Source organism: Podarcis pityusensis, assembly GCF_964106645.2.
Source record: "Podarcis pityusensis genome assembly, chromosome: 3".
NCBI classification, from domain to species: domain Eukaryota; kingdom Metazoa; phylum Chordata; class Lepidosauria; order Squamata; family Lacertidae; genus Podarcis; species Podarcis pityusensis.
This window is the reverse complement of record NC_138026.1, coordinates 49,540,111-49,558,090: the sequence shown is the minus strand read 5'-3', so window position 1 is coordinate 49,558,090 and position 17,980 is coordinate 49,540,111. Positions and strand designations below refer to the sequence as shown.

At 42.0% G+C, this 17,980-nt stretch overlaps 1 long non-coding RNA gene across 1 annotated transcript; it reads right to left on the bottom strand.

Moving 5' to 3' along the window:
* Positions 1 to 6,130: 6,130 nt before the first annotated feature.
* LOC308474032 lies at positions 6,131 to 8,305 on the bottom strand. The gene is made up of 2 exons (XR_013984468.1): positions 8,180 to 8,305; positions 6,131 to 7,083 (listed from the first exon to the last, which is right to left on the bottom strand). It is a non-coding gene; the product is annotated as an uncharacterized lncRNA (long non-coding RNA).
* Positions 8,306 to 17,980: the final 9,675 nt, after the last annotated feature.

Sequence of the window (17,980 nt, the reverse complement as noted above, 5' to 3'; positions counted from 1 at the left end):
AAAGCAGCAGCTTGTTCTAAATTCTTTTCTTCCCAAATTATATTAGGATGATTGGGCAAAAAAGATGAGCAAGGATCCATTGTCAGAGGGCATTCAATGTATCCTGGTCATAAATTATGGGAGACGAAGACTATGCCAGTCCCAGGATCCTATTCCACTCTAGAACTTCATGCCTCAGAAGAAGGGTGTCCTAACTATTTGAGAAACGTTGTAAACCCCATGTTAAACTTGTTTCCATTGCTTTATCCAATGCATGCTACACAGTATTCTCCTCAGTCCACAATCCTCTTTCCATTAAATTGATTGTAATAATATATTCTGGATTATAGGGTTGCCATATTTCAAAAAGTAAAAACCAGGACACCCCCAAAGTGAGCTTTTTTTTAAGTAAACCCCCAAAAGTTATTGAGCTTTCCGCACATATGGCAACCCTAGGATTGCAGCTTTGCTATCTTTATCATATTTATTGCTCAGCAGGAAAGTCTGCACAGCCTTCTAGGTGTGGCTGGAAACACTAGCTACTGTAGCTTCCTTTCAAAATAAAAATCCAGTTATGCTACTAAAAGTTTAGCATACTAGATTGTTCTGGCTAATTGTCAAGCAAGCTGCTCTATCTAGACATACTGCATAAGTTAAAGTATCATTTTTACAAGGTGAAAAACCTAGCATATTGAGATTCTTACACAAGATGGAGAAGTACAGATAGATCCAAATTAATACATAGATTTGACTTGAGAAACTGGTCACACCTTTTCAATGAATTTTATGAGCCTATATAATCTGTGTGACTGCATTTGTGGGTATGCAGTGGTAATGTCTGTGAGTAACATTATTTGAATCTGTTGGGTTAGTAATTCATTTCAGGGTTGCACTAGCACTATATACCTTTACTGCTGTGTGATATCCATGATAATCATTGGAAGTATTCCGTGTTTCAGTTGCTTGTTAATACTAGTTCTACCAAAAAAATAAAAAAAAAAAATAGTAAGCATTATCTGGAGAACCAGGGAATGATTCAGTGTCTTAGCCAAATAGAAAACTGTTTCAGTCAGATAGCACTTTATTCTGTTTTTCTGATGTTTCCTTACCTGGTAATTTCCATGTTTTAAATGATCTAACGCAACATAAAAGCCACTTCTGGAAATCTAGTGGAAGCTTAGCACTCATTTCTGTGTGAATTGTTCCCAGAAAAAAAAATCAATTTTCAACCCCATTTACCCAAAAATCCACAGGAGGTTTGTGCTGCAACTTCCCCACCTGGAACTTCATGCCTCAGAAGTTCCAGGTGGGGAAATTACATGGATCATGCCATGTGATTAAGTTTGGGGTGGCATTCCAGCATAGTTCTTTTCCACTAGTTTCATGGTGAAGAGTGGGGAAACAGAAGCATGCATGCTCATTAAGGGTGGTGATGTCCATTGATGCCTTTAGCTACTGGTGTGAATGAAATTTAGTGTAACATAATGGTATATCGATCAAGCAGCCACAGATTTGTAATGCAAAAGGTAAAGGTACCCCTGACTGTAAGGTCCAGTCGCAGACAACTCTGGGGTTGCATGCTCATCTCACTCTATAGGCCGAGGGAGCTGGTGTTTGTCCACAGACAGCTTCCAGGTCATGTGGCCAGCATGACTAAGCTGCTTCTGGCAAACCAGAGCAGTGCACGGAAACGCTGTTGACCTTCCTGCCGGAGCAGTACCTATTTATCTACTTGCACTTTGACATGCTTTCAAACTGCTAGGTGGGCAGGAGCTAGGACCAAACAACGGGAGCTCACCCTGTTGCAGGGAGCTCACCCCGTCGCAGGGATTCGAACCGCCAACTTTCCGATCGGCAAGCCCTAGGCTCTGTGGTTTAGACCACAGCGCCACCGCGTCCCATTAATGCAAAAGGTAATGCAGTGTAAAAGGAAACTGAGACAGACGTGCTTTCATTATAACCTGGAAAACTAATTCAATAATCCCCACATCTGAATGCACCCAGAATCAGGCAAAGTGTCATTTTGACATGCAGCATTTCCAATGTTGCTTTACTCATGGAAGCATGGTGAAGGTTATATCACTTTTATGAGTACAGTGGAAATCAGGTGGAACAGAATTAGTAAAATAACAGCAGAACTTGTATTTGGATGTTGCAAAAGTAAGGCACTCAACCCAGAGAAACTATGAAGAGAATCAGCATGCAATGTCTGTCAAAGAACTAGCAATACCTTCAGAAAAATGTATGCATGGTCAAGAGAGACATATCTTCACTCAAGCTATGTGCAATCATATACTGACTTCTGAACATTCTTCAAATAGTTAACAGGGCCTAAGATCCACCAGAAAATACCGCTGAGCTCACAATACTGAGTTAGTGATATAGTAACAGAGGAAGTATTCTCCTTTATATAGTTTTGTTGCCAATAGAAGTTATGGTTCAGGATATTCCATTCCATTTTCCCCACCCACAACAGATAAATAACACCTTGTGGCCACTGAGCATGCTCGACCCTTATTGGGCTATTTTGGAGAGGATTTTTCTTAAAGAGTTGTGTGGACAACCCCCCCCCCCCCGTTTCTCAGTACCCCTATTTTAATTATATAGCCATCACAACTCAGCACCGTTGTTTGCCATTAGCATGTACCAGTGGTACTTGCAACTAAATGTTGCAGAGTGGAATTCTCCCTGTTCAGGATTCCAGCCACTCCATTCCTTTCCCCCTCTCACCTAGTTTTTTGTCCTTCCCCAACAGTCAGTCAGTAGTATACTGTGGCACTTTTTGAGATTCCTCCTAAAAATTTTGCTGCTCTCTCAAATATTCTTACACTTCCCCCTTGCACATACATTTGGCTACATGGGCACCAGCACTTTCCTCATAAAGATTGGAATTAGTATGGTGTTAGGAGTTTGCGGAGGGCCAGATCCTCCTAAATTATTAGATTTAGTAAATTTAGTATTAAGGGAAGCTGCCAGACACTGAATCTAGCACAGGGGTAGGCTGTTGGGATACTGCCAGGGAGACAAAGTCCATCATGACCCCATGTCGCCTCCGGACGTCCATTGATCTCCCGTAGATACAGTATCAGCAATTAGTGACACGAGCTCCAGAAATAGCTTGCCACATTCCAGAGCTCATGCACGCTCTATCAGCAGAATTCACACAGCGAAAGATGCACGCAGGAGAGCATTATTTACAATTTTATTCAGCGTTGGTCAGAACAAAGAAAACATGACTGCCTGCTTCGGTGTCTCAGGCACACAGAGAGAAACGAAAGCAATAGACAAAACATAAACTTCCTGTGAACAGGAAATACGCAGACTCTGTGACTCACAAAGCCTGCTCCCTTTTAAGGTGGAGCGGAAATATCCTAACATAGGCAACCTAAGGCCGGGGGGCCAGATCTGGCCCAGTTGCCTTCTCAATCTGGCCTGTGGACGGTCCAGGAATCAGCGTGTTTTTACCTGAGTAGAATGTGTCCTTTTATTTAAAATGCATCTCTGGGTTATTTGTGGGGCACAGGAATTTGTTCATCCCCCCCCCCAAAAAAACATAGTCCGGCCCACCACATGGTCTGAGGGACAGTACCGGCCCATGGCTGAAAAAGGTTGCTGACCCCTGATCTAGCACACCAAACCAGTTTTCCATGCTCAGGAAGTCACTTGAGACAAGATGGGCCATTCACAAGAAGCAAAGAGAGCAGAGTTCTGGGCCATTAAGAATTATTGGTAATGCAAATATTGCCAGCCAGCAGAGGGGAGGAGCTCCCCCCCAGTAGCAGAGACAAAAGCCAATGGCAGCAGACAAGGGCCAGGTTTACAGTTTTGACTTTGAATGACATAGGCTGGGGGAAGTCCTTGGAGTCTAGTAAGAAGGATAAGGAGGGGCAGAACTGGGAATGTGAGCTGGCAATGATAGGCTGGAACTAAGGGGCACAGAGTACAGTTGTACCTCGGCTCCCGAACGCCTTGGGAGTAAAACGTTTCAGCTCTCAGACAATTGAAAACCGGAAGTGAGTGTTCTGGTTTTCAAACGTTCTTTTGGAAGCCGAACGTCCAACGTGGCTTATGCGGCTTCTGATTGGCTGCAGGAGCTTCCTGCAGCCAATCAGAAGCCACATTTTGGAAGTTGGACGTTTCAGAAGTCAAACGGACTTCTGGAACCAATTCTGTTCAACTTCCAGGGTACGACTGTATGGCTTTTTGTTGTCTTTTGAAACCAGTGCTGCCCTTAAGGGGGAAGCCAGACACTCATAAGATGTGAATGCTTTGCAAACTCACCATCTAGGTGCAGGTTGTATATATGTGTAAATTAAACCATATATCATAAAGACACCACAGTCTCCACTGTGCCTGATTTCTGAAGGAAACCCGAATCCTGGGTAAGCACCTAGAACCCCTGGAATCTTACATCGCTTGGAGCTAGGGGTGGCGTGTAACAACATATATTGTAGAGGCCATGTATTCCTAAACAGCACCTTCTGATGTGGAGCTCTTTCCTTTATTCCATTCTTTTATCACAGGTGGGGAAATGTACTCTGAACCCATTCAGGGGTACATTAATCTGTTCATATATAGCAAGGGTGGGGGAAACTCCAGCCAGTGGGTAAATCATGGACCGCCAGGCTTTCCTATTTGGCCCATGAGGTCATTTTGGGCAAACCATGTCCATCCGCCCTACACCTAACAACAAACAGGTAATGTTGGGGCTAGGCCCAAAGGCGAGACTTTGTCAAGTGTGCTTGAGCAGCTTCCAAAGTGTCCAACAGCCAACTCACTGTCAGGAGCCTTTGAACTGCTGCACAAATCAAGGACCTGGGAGGGTCCCTTCCCCTCACATCAGGTGATGTGAGACAAGAGTGACCCTACTTGGTCCGGGTGCATGAGAGAATTCCCTGCAGGGAGCTTGCTTGTGCACCCAAACCCAGGACTAAGGAGGATCACCCTGCATTGGCTGATGCAAGGAGAGAATGACCCTGCTTGGTCCAGAACTCCTTAAAGGAAGGCCTCTCACATGCTTGAACCCAATGGTAAGGAGAATCACTAACCCATCGCCTCCAGCATTGGCTGATGTGAATGGAGAGTGATGCACCTTGGTTCAGGTATGTTTTTTCCACTTCTTTTCAGGGATTTGAAGTGAAGTAGCTCCTGAAACAAGGGGGGGAAACCTTGCTTTTAACATCACCTTGCTGCCTGTTTTTGTTGACACATTTTTTGACTTGCACACATGAATGAAGCAATAATTACCTGAGTATTAAGAAGGCATCATCATTAGACAAATAATGCGGAGCGCCAGAACTGTTGCAGGAACTAAGCCACTTAAATATACAGTAGCATGTATCACTCATTATTTTTTACAGCATTCCTAGTATTGTTTCCTATTATGACTACCATTACATCTCCTATAATGCCTTTAAAAGTAATTGTAATGGAATTCACCTGGAAAAACTAGACTGTAAGAAGGTTGATCACAAAATGTAAGTGGTAGACTTTTGGAACTAACAGATACAGAAGGAAAGAGAAAAAAAGAAGAGGCAAAGAAGGTTGGGAGGCATCTTGAAGTGCTGTGGCTCATCAAGTGCTAATTGTAGTGAGGGAATGGGATGGCAAGGAAGGGATGCCGTGGGCCAGATGGGGAGGTCTGCAATCAGCTCATGGGCCAGCAGTTGCCCACCTCTGATTTGCTATCTAGAGTTGGAAGGGACCACAATGGTCATCTAGTCCAAACGCCTGCAATTCAGGATTATTTTGCCCAGCGTGGGCCTCAAACCCATGACCCTGAGATTAAGAGCCTCATGCTCTACTGCCTGAGCTATCCCAGTGTCAATTAATGGCAAATGAAGTAAAGCAGGTAATAGTGGCATGTAAACTGGGGAAATCGCCTTTTGTACCTTGCTGGGCTTAAATTAATGGGCATCTTCCAATAAAACCAGATAAATGTTTTAAAGGAGACCATAAGGTTCGAAGACTTTTAATGCATAATTCTAAATTTTGTTTTTTTAAATTTATTTTTGTGTTAGTATTTTGTATTTTTATGCCGTGAACCACCCTGAGATCTTCAGATAAAGGGCGGTATACAAATTTAATTAAATAATAACAATACTGTTGATGTAAGACTTTGTTCTGTTGTGGAACTTGATATGAGGCAGGATAAATTACAAATAAGAAATCACATGTCTTTATTATTTGTAGTGGGTGGGTTACAAAAATATAACAAAATAAGTACATACATTTTATTCCAATCATAAAACAAACCACAAAGACACCCCTTTAAAAGACTCATACATGCTGTCGTCCTTACAGGCAAAACTTTCAATTCCACCCTCATGTCATTTACATTGCTACATTCAGAACAATAGCCATACAGGTGCACTGTGTTTTTCTAAGCTAATGCCAGGGTAGAGTAGTGAGAACTGAAGCATTGTGCAGGCATAAAAATTATGTTGGATCAAGAAAATTAAAATGATAATGAAACAGATGCCTTCCCGTAAGCATCTGCCTCTTCACCCACAGATCCCTTGTTTCACTCCTTAGAATTAGTGTAATCCACCCCTCCCACACTTCATTCATAATTATTCTTTTTCTGACACCTCAAAACCACCATAATCCTACTATGGTTTTTCTTAGACCTGAAATATTTCTTCTCCTCTATTATACAGTACTTGCATTCCTCCCCGCCCCCCCCCCCCGAATTCTTCACCCACAGAATTAGGCCCTGCACATTTATTTATTGGGTGCAGTTGTCTGTCAGGGATGCCATTTGGCAAAGGAGGAAATTATTTGTGCCCCTTGTGTTTTAAGACCATTGCAATGCTCCGAAAAAGCATCTATAATCCTGACCAACTCAGTGGCTCTTCATGGTGGATTACTATTTTGTCATCTAATTAAAAGGACTTACGTACAAAGTATACCTTCTCCACTGAATGAGCTATCCCTCGTGGACATGATTATCAAAGGCACAAACCTCCCTGCTTTTTTAAAAGAGTGGAGTGACTCTGACCTATTTTGCTGACACTGTTGTATTTATTGTGAGGCAGTGGAAGACAGGAGTGCCTGGCGTTCTCTGGTCCATGGGGTCACAAAGAGTCGGACACGACTAAACGACTAAACAACAACAACATAAACAAATAGCAGATTTAAAGTTCCCTTAAAAACTTTACACAACTTATTTTCAGTTTCTCTTAAATATATATGACTAGAGCTTTAAACCAAGCTGCGAATTTTGCTAACCACCATTTTTTATCAACAGCGTGTAGGAATGGGGAAATCTGTTCATTTTGATTTCTTTAAATTTCCCTGCAAATCTCAAGTTCTCCACATTTTAGCAACAGTTTGCAACTTTTTTAAAGTGGCATGAAAATTCCTCAGCCTTTTACTGTGCCCTTCTTCAAATACAGCCATGTTTAATGCACTTTTGCCTAATATAGATATTTTGCAAGCAACAATACAGTCTTGTATGTTATTGTCACGAACATATGCCTTGTAATGCACACTTTCCTTTAATATATGCATTTTTGTACATATTTGGTTGGAGAACTGCATCACAAAATTTGGAGAAGTGGATCATTGCATTTCTGCCCATGTATTGTTTCCCTTAGTCAGCATAGCAGGAATGACCATCATATGAAGCTTTTTTCAATTACTCATAGAATGGCATCTTCTGTCTGATACCAGAAGGAATGGTCCAAATTCTCCAGGGGAAAAACTGCCATACTAATACAAATTTATTCCTTGTACAAATCCAGTGAAATTTCCATTAATTAATTAATTAATTAATTATTAAACATATGGAGTGTGAATTTAACCTATGAAGTAGAAGCAAAGTAGCCAAGTTTTCAATTCATCCCATTTTTTCTAGAGAAAGAAAGTGTACAAATCCAAAACACGCTTACTATGTTTGTGTTGTTAACGCATTGTTTAACGCATTGAAAGACTGGAAGGATCTTTGTAGAAATAAGTGGCACTTTAAGAGGGCTAGATATAATGAACATTTAATTGTTCATAATGTTTCATAATGTCATTATTTAAGCTAATAAGCTTGAAGCCTAATAATAAAGAAAATTGCTTTGAATCAGAATATTATTAGCTGGGATAGATAAGAAAAGAGCTTTGCAAATTGATCCTGGAATGACTAACCAACATTTCATGGATGTGCACTGGAAATGGCATTTCCTGTAATAAAAAGGAACTTAATAATTACCTTTGACGAGGCCCTTCTATGGAATACTGGTTCCAAGTTTAGTGAGGAACATTGTATCCAATGGGGAACAGATCAAAGAATCATAGAATGGTAGAGTTGGAAGGAACCTGAAGGGTCATCTAGTCCAACCCCCTGCAATGCAGGAATAATTAGAAAGAAGAATAAAATTACTGTATTGGATAAACTGATTTTTCTTTTCAGCAAAGAGCTTTACTTTTGGATGGCTTTGAAACTGAAAAGGAGGGTTAAAGTTTAAGTTTAGGGCTTATCCACACTTACCTTTTGCTGTGTACTTTCCAGGCACACGCTGGAAAACTTGCTCTTTAAATATCAAGTGCAACAAACAGCAATTTGGGTGTTCTGCTCAAATTCAGTGGTAAAGAGTGGGTTTTCATAGGGAAAGCTCAGGAGCAAAAAAAGGAGCTTTAAAGCATGGACCATGCATGGAGGAAATTAAGTGTGGATAAGCCCTTAATAACAATTCAGAACTGATTAAATAGTTTAAAATATAAGTTTATGGGTGTGTAGCCTCCATAAACAAATGGTGAACTTAGGTTGGCTCTCAAGAGTTGTAAATGCCCTTGTTCTATTGTTGCCTGCTGGCCATTTCCTCAAGTCCCTGACAGCAGGTAGCAGCTCTACACGGGTATGGCTTTATTTGGATGAGAAAACACTAAACTTACAAGGTTTCCTCCCTAATATCTTTTGAGAAAAACAAAGTAAAACATATGTAGAGACAAATAGCAGACACTCCTACAAGGCACCAGAAACGCTGTCCCATGTCACATGCCCAGAGGGAAACCCTGTACCACCAAGGTGCCAGTCTCCTCCAAGACTGTTTGCAAGGGCACCATATTGCTCTGTCACACACTCCTACCTTACACTAGCCTCTTCCTTGGCTCTCTATACAGTGGTACCTCAGGTTAAGTACTTAATTCGTTCCAGAAGTCCGTTCTTAACCTGAAACCTGAAGCACCACTTTAGCTAATGGGGCCTCCTGCTGCCGCCGCGCCGCCAGAGCTCAATTTCTGTTCTTATCCTGAAGCAAAGTTCTTAACCTGAAGCACTATTTCTGGGTTAGCGGAGTCTGTAACCTGAAGCATATGTAACCCAAGGTACCACTGTATGTCTATGTCACTTCTTCTAACCTTGGATTATCTCTCATACACTCAGTAAAGTTTTCCTGGTACCAAGTGGGGGGTTAGGGTGAGAAGATATTGCACACAGGATAGGGAGTATCCATGGGTCGCATCCAGTCAACAGGCTACCAGTATCACAGCCCTGCACTACAATATCTGATTCTGTTACTTTTCCACTTATATCCTATTACTGTTCCAACCTGTATTATCCAAATATATCTAGCAATTTTGACATTGGAACACAGTGTAATTTGTTAAGGTTTATCTTATTACTTTTATATGGAAAGATAGTTGTGGTTCATATGAATCCAGGAATTTTATTCCCAGATCTAAGATCTCACAGCTGGGATGAGCTTATTACTCATTTCTTATAAAATAAGTAATTCAACTCTGCCTGTTCAGAATTTGGAAGACTCCCTGCTAACACGCAAGCTCCCATCCCACCACAAACCTGGAATGGATTGAGGCCAGACACACAAAGAAGAGTTACTTTATTTATTTATCTTATTTTCCACTTGCCCTTCCTCAAAGGATTTCAACGTAGCATATATGGTCTAATCCCATTTCATCCTCACAAAATCTCTGAATCTCTCTTGACAAGAAGAAGGGGAGGGGACAAATTAGTCATGATAGAAATATAATCAGATAAAAATAATAGAAGGAAAAAGCCAACCAACAAGTTCCTCCTTCCCCAGGTGTGTGACTTCAGTTGACTTTAGTTTTGTTTTTTAGCTGTTGACATGGAGCCTTCAGAATTCTAAACCGGTAGAGCTGGTAAAAATAATAATATACAGCCCGGATCTTAGAGTTCTTCCTTCTTTCTACAACAATGAAAATGGCAAATAGGGCAATTTCCCAATGGCACTTGCTCTTGATGAGATTTTAGGTTTCTGTCCTATACCCAGTTACTTACTAAGTTTCATTGAACTCTCTGGGACTTCCTTCTGAGTCAGCACTTAAAGGATAGTGCTGCTACTGGCTGGAAAGGACTCATTTATTCAGGTTGGATCCAAACAATTGTAATCACACATCTACTGGCAGAATGAGGCTTTATTGCCTCTTGCTGCAATTTTATTCACCTTCAAAAAGCCATTTTTGAAAAGTGGAAAACCCTCCAGCCAGAACAACATGTGATTTGCAGCTGAGAAGAAATCCACAGAAATCAGGGGGACACCCTCCACACCTTACAAAGTTTAAGTACTTTCCTCTTGCATAAGTAGGCCTCTTGGACCCAACCCTGTATTTGAGGATCAGAAATTAATCATTTTGATAGGCTTGGTTGGCTTAATTTTGTACTCCATTGCAGGATGTAGTTTGGATCATGTAGTTTTGGTCAATTTGAACTGTAGACAGTTTGGTGCAATGCACCTTGCCTATTCTCTATCAGTGGCACTCTGATAGAGCAGTAGTAGTAGTAGTAGTAGTAATAATAATAATAATAATAATAATAGGTTAATGCAGGAAAATATCTACATTGGGTCAAAAGACTCTTTGGGTTTCCCCTGGCCCTTTGACACTAAGAAGATGAACTTACACAAATAATGAATGGGCTGTTATTCTAGTATAAACTAGAATGTATCACTTAATTTAATCATACAGATGACAGAATAACCCAAAATAGCTGTGGTAGGCCATCACTAGAGTACTGGCCATGATAATTACTATTGGTAATGCAAATCTTTTACAAGTCAATTACATATGTTAGAATGCCAAGTTCCTTTACATATGCATATGTTTTTGCCTGTGGCATTATCACACCGCTAATATACCATAATTCAATTTTAGTGTTATTCAATAAAATAGAAATAACTAGAACTTTTTTTCTTTTTTGGTAAATGCTTCAGAGAAATACATAATGAGTAACTTGCTAATAGAACTGTAATTAAGATCCTTTGCAAACAATGGTTAATACATAATTTCAGCCTGACTTAATGGCATATAAGATCTCCATATCTTCTTTATGTGCCACTGTACTACTTTGAATATCACTGCAATTATATCAGTAAGATGCTGCCATACAGATCTTCTGGACTTGTGTAAACAATCCTGGGGAAAAGGGAATCCGGTTGCAGTTGAATCGTCCCACGCTCCCAATATTAATGGCACACACCAGTCACTGAGCTGCATGATGACAAAGCTGTCCACATTAGGCATGCATAGATGGAGCCAAAACACACACAGCTATGTCAGAAGCAAGACAGCAGTAAATCACACGGTGCAGGTTGGAATTAACTATTAGCAAAAACACAATCTGCACAGGAATGTCAGACTGGCACAGGAGGGGGGCCAGTGGTTTATGGGTTTTGGTGCCACCCGTGTGGCAGCAGCCAAGTTAGGGGGAAGGGTCAGAGCAGTCAAAGACAGAGGTGAGGGCACAAAACCTATCAGAAGTGGAGGAAGAGGCTGCTCAGGTGAGAGACAGGGCAGCTGAATCCCCACCACTCCCTGCCCCACTGTCCTCTTGAACCAGAAGGGGCTTGAAGAGGGAAGAGCAGTGACAAATTCCATGCAAAAGTTTCAGGGATTAATGGTTAAACCACTCTGAGAATTGTAGGTCTGTGAGGGGTGTGGGTGGGGGTCTCCTATTTAATTGATTAATTGATATCCTGCACTTCTTCCCAAAGAAGCCCAGGGTGGCAGGCACCCTAACAACTCTCAGCACCCTTAACAAACTACAGTTCCACAATTTGTTGGGGGAAGCCATGTTAAAATGGTATCATAGTGCTTTAAATGTATAGTCTGGATGTGACTGCAGACCGTCAGTAACCACTCTTTTGAATGACAAACCCACAAAGAGGGAGGGGCAACACCTAGGCAACAATATCCATCTTGCAGGAGGGACCTTTTGCTAGGGCAACGTGAAGAAGGGGGAACTACGACAAGCAACAAGGGAAGCCACAACCTCATTTCGACAACAGCAAAAGTTGGCAGATGACTTGATAAAGCATTGGGATGGGAAACAGGCAAATCAGGTTTTGGTCCTGTCAAGGGAATACTGTAGCAGAATTAAGGGCAATCCCACTTTATATCTGATGCAGGGGACAGGGGACAGGCATGGCTAGAACACATATAGTCAAAGGAAGCTCCCTATATCTGTCCATGTAGCCACAGCAGCCTTTGACATCCTTCAAGCTGGAGCTAGGGAGCGCACAAATGGACCATCAGAGTCCTGGCATCCTCAACATGAGCTTTTTACTTCAGCAAATCCAATTAATCCGTTTTGTAGGATTCCTAACCATCAGGGAGAAGACCAACCTGCTCTGTTTTAAAGTGTAACCTTATTAAGAATAAAGAACAATGCAAGCATTATATAGACAAAACTGGAAAAATGTCACAGTCACTATTTCACAGAATAAAGGCTCATGCCCCATAAAAAGGGGAAACACCTATACATTTACTAAAAACAAATTAAACAGACCAAAAAAAAAGAAGATATAGTCGTCCCCCCCAAACCAACAGATTCCTAAGAAAACCCAACATTGTAGCATTTGATTTCAAGAAATTTTTTTGTTCAAATGCTGAGAACAAAAAGCAACACAAATTTAGTCAAAGACATGCAAGTAGACAATAAGGGATGCTAAAAAAGAATTTGAGAAGTACATTGCTAAAAACAAAGACCAACAACCAAAAAATAATTTATCATTAAAATCAGAAGTTGGACCTCTGGAAACAAAGGTGCACTAAAAGAGGATAAAGCAAATGCAGAAAAGGTGCATGATTTATTTGTACAATAGCAGTGTAAAATATTGTACATGGTACAGAGAAATGGGTAGAGCAAAGCTTTTCTCCCTCTATCATAACACCAGAATACTGCAGAAACAATTGTGTCACTCACACTTCACTTCATTTCAAGCTGCTGACTCGGAAATAATTATTTTCACATTTCAGACGCATGCATACTTCCTTCCCAAACTGCAGACTTTAGTTTTACTTTATCTTGTTTTCTAATGAATACTGAGGTTGAGAAAGCACATCCATAGACACAAAAGCTTTTACTACTTAAATGTGGTACATTGTTCTGGGGGCAATTTTATTCCCCCTTCCAAATGTTAATGCCCCCCCCCCGTGTGTGTGTGTGTGTGTGTGTGTGTGTGTGTGATGAAGCATCAGCTCCTGCATTATGCAGACTGGGGGGCGGGGCTGCACTGCAGCAGGGGCTAACCTCCAGCCAAGCAGGTGGGAAGGTTTGACAGTAGCCCTCCTATGGGCAGTAGCTGGCCTAGCAGCCCAAATCAGAGCGCTGTGGGGGCAGGGCTGGGCCAACTCAGGATCTGCTGGATTTTTTTCTGGCCCATTTGTCAGGTAAAGAGCCCAAGCCAGGCTCCTCTGCTGCCCCAGCCTGCAGCTGACAATCACCCAGAGGGGAAAACATTCCAAGAAAACCACTCCACTTTCCAGCCTGACCAGGAGAAGCTAGCAGGGCTTCAGATGCAGTGGTGGCTCTGCCTCTCCAATCATCCTCTGGGCAGGGTTAGGATTGCTCTGCCCACACAAGAAAAACCAGAAAGTATAGCACAAATGCTGTAGCCAGCCAGTGTTCCTTAGCCTTGTCGGTATCATCTGTGGGTTGTGTTAAAAACCACCTGTGCTGACATAGCAAAGGACCTTCAGCACCCAATTCTGCATAAGACCTGCTGCAATGGAGCTCCCTGCCCCACATCACCAGCATAATACGCCTACAACAAATCACATGGGCTTCAGTGCCAGCCCAAAGACTGTCAGCTGAGAGGCACCACATGCCAACTGGAACCTACATTGCTCTATAAACCTGTAACGTTCAAGGCAGCTTCTGAGTCTGAGCAATTTGCTTTGCTTAGTAGCTGACCTGTCCAGTACCTGATCAGCACCCTGCTTTAAACTGTGCACAGACCTGGAACACTTGCTGCAACCTCTAGGCTTGGTTGTGTTTATTATGTATGCATTTGTGTACGTGTTTCCTTATTCCTCTACATAAGATAAGGAAGTGGAAAGTGACAAAATATGACGAAATATCATCTTTATTTTTATTTCTTATATTGATATACCATCCCTCATTCGAAGATCTCAGATCTGAGAGCCAGTGTGGTGTAGTGGTTAAGAGCGGTAGTCTTGTAATCTGGGGAACCGGGTTCGCGTCTCCGCTCCTCCACATGCAGCTGCTGGGTGACCTTGGGCCAGTCACACTACTTTGAAGTCTCTCAGCCCCACTCACCTCACAGAGTGTTTGTTGTGGGGGAGGAAGGGAAAGGAGAATGTTAGCCGCTTTGAGACTCCTGAAGGGGAGTGAAAGGCGGGATATCAAACCCAAACTCTTCTTCTTCTTCTCAGGGCAGTTCACAAGATAAAAGCACAGAATAAAAGCATAAATAAATATAACAAAAGCAAAACAAAACAATAACCCCTCTTCCCACAAACACATTCAAAAGGCCATAAAGTATTAATCAACCAAAGGCCTGGTTGAAGAGGAACGTTTTCAGCTGGTGCCTAAAGATGTATAATGTAGGCACCATACGAACCTCCCTGAGGAGAGAAAAGGCCCATTCTCGTGTTGCTACCCTCCGGACCTCTTGTGAAGGAGGCACACAAAGAAGGGCCTCAGATGATGATCACAGAGCCCGGGGTTGGTTTATATGGGAAGAGCCGGTCCTTGAGGTCTTTTAATGTTGCCAGTCAGGAGAGATTCAAAGACATACAATCTCTGTACTTGCTTTAAGTTCAAACATTATCTAAGAAGCATTCACCGTCATAAAGTACGAACCAGGAGCCTCAGTGACAAAGAGCTGTTTTATCTTTTAATATTAAGTAAGAGACAGCTATTAAATGAACAAATTAATCTTTCCTTTCAATTAGTCATACTTTGATGTTTGGAATCCAGTATGTTCGTACAATTATACTGGATTTAGTTGCTTATAGCCGTAATAGTAAGAGTTTCATGTGGTTACCAGGCTCCCTTGTAACTTTCCACACCCAGTAAATTCACTGAAACGATATGCAGGAAGATTGTCTGCATTCAACATTTGAATTTCTTCTCAGAAAGGTAATGAAAGGAGAAATTCAAAATGTGCTGTGTGGCTTTATAAAAAAAACATTAAATATAGGCTTCATTCCTATGGGTCAGTAACCTGTGATGGAATGACTTCTCACGCGCCTTGCTTATTTACAAAATGTTATCCAAGTATCTGTTGTAAAATGTGTTGATTTCGTAAAGACCTTGGGCAGAGTCTGAGATAACATTCTGAAAGCAAGCTTAGTGCCTCCTTTGTAGCACTTTTAAAATGACATTTAGAATGGAAATGAGAACCTGTCTTACTTCACAGTGCAGAAAACTCTCAAGATTCTCCACTCCTTTGCCCCTTTCCTACACACTTTATAACACTTTATGGAGGGTGCACGAGTACATGGGGGTGCTTGCACAAATACAGTAGATAGTATTGTTCTGAATCTGCAGTTTTGGAAAGAAAAAGCACCTGCGTATTGGGAATGTGAGATTATTTCTGGGCTGCCAACTGGGCCTGATAATTTATGTTTTAAAATTGGAGACCATTAAGAAGACCCTGACAGCCATTACTAGCAAAGGATGTGAAAACAGGATGCAAGACTAGATGGGCCTTTAGCCTGGTCCAGCAGGGCTCTTCTTAGGTTGTTCTGATGACCATCATCTCCTGGCTTGCTTTCCTAGCCTCAAAGAAACAACTCATATTGTTGTAAACCACTTTGAGGGGTTTTTTTTAAACAAGTTGTATATAAATTTTATGAAAGAAATAAAATTGCCCACATACCTTCAAGCACATTTTTTACTATTCGGTTGTCACTGCTTGAAGTCTGTCCAGGTAACACCAGACAAAAGACAAGACAAGCTGTGACAGTTGCTTTGAAGTCAACCAATCTCAGCAGTCATTCACACACACACGCACACACACACACACACACATACACAAGCTTGCCACAGATGAGTCAGTATCCAGGCTGCGGCATCTTCATCTAACTAAACTGACCATAATTTATAATGGCTTTATTAAGCCACATTCCTCAGAATGCAGTGGGAACAAGGAAGAAATCCTGCAATTGCTGCGACTGCCATACCTCCCAACACTGGAGTGAGGGAAATCAGGACACAACTTCAACAGAAGCTACCCCCCCCCCGGTCTTGTCCCATCTCACAGACACTGCCCGACCCGCTCAGCTCCCTCCCTCTCACCTTTGCCCACCTCCTCCACCTTCACTGCCACCACTGCCTTTGCCACTGTGGCCTCCGCAGCAGCCACCACCACAAGTACCGCTGTTGCCGTAACCAAAGCTGCAGCCTCCACCTCCAACATACTTCCAGAATCTGGCACCACTTTCTCCAGAGATCTCAAAAACCTACATAATTCCATCAGTCTCTGAGAGAAGATCAGGTCAACACAGGCTGTGGCTCATAGTGATTTGTCTTTTTACCACATATTGATCTGACCACCATACGGAAAAGATATTAATACAGTGGTGCCTCACAAGACGAAATTAATCCGTTCCGCGAGTCTCTTCGTCTTGCGGTTTCTTCGTCTTGCGAAGCACGGCTATTAGCGGCTTAGCGGCTATTAGCGGCTTTAAGAAAAAGGAAACAAACTCGCAAGAACTCGCAAGACGTTTCGTCTTGCAAAGCAAGCCCATAGGGAAATTCGTCTTGTGGAACGACTCAAAAAACGCAAAACCCTTTTGTCTAGCGAGTTTTTCGTCTTGCGAGGCATTCGTCTTGTGGGGCACCACTGTACCCACATCCAGGGGAAGACCCGTTTCTTGGCTGAATATTAAATCCAAGATGTGCCCTGAATCCATGCATTAGAATCTATGACAGTCTCTGTAGAGAGTGTGGATGTAGATTGTAGTGGATAAGGGTGTGAACTGTGAGCAGAGAAGCATGTGGTTCAAACCTCACCTGAGTCATGAGCTCACTAGCTAGTCTTAGTCAAGTTTCTATTTGCTTAGCTTGAGCCTGCCTTCGATATCATGGGGATAATCGTATTGGGCAACCACACAGAGCTGGTGTAAAAACAGAAGTAGTAATGCATATAATGTCCTCTGAAATGCACTACATAAATACAGAGAATACTGATATAGACTTTTGTGGGGGGGGGTTACTTCCTGTCTGAATTGCACTGTGAGCCTATTTTGCGGGTTACATGATGCATGTTGTTGGGTTCAACTTAATATGTGTGGCTGGCCACCTGTTGTGTGTGATCTGGTTGAGATTCCTGCATTGCAAGGGGTTGGACTGGATGACCCTCGAGGTCCCTTCCAACTCTACAATTCTATGAGTGAGAATATTTAGGAAGATGCCAATTGGTGTTCCAAATTTTGGCTAATTAACCATCTGTGACAAACCCTGGAATCGGATAATACCATTTCCTTCATGTTTTTCTGCAGTTACATACAAGAAGACCTTGAAGTACAGACTGTGCTGGCTGTCAGGGTTAAAAGGAAAGTCACTCCTGGGAAAAGCCACTGTTGCGTTCCATACTCTGATATGCCAGAACAGGAAGCCCAGGGTTAACAACATAGGATCAGCAGAGACTTCAGGAATCAGTTCAAGCATGAAGTATGTTGAGCAACATTCAATGAATCAAACCAAGATACTCATGCGATTTCTAAAAGCAGACATTGTGACGTCATTCTTTAAAGGTTGTGGGTGGAGTATCTTTTAAAA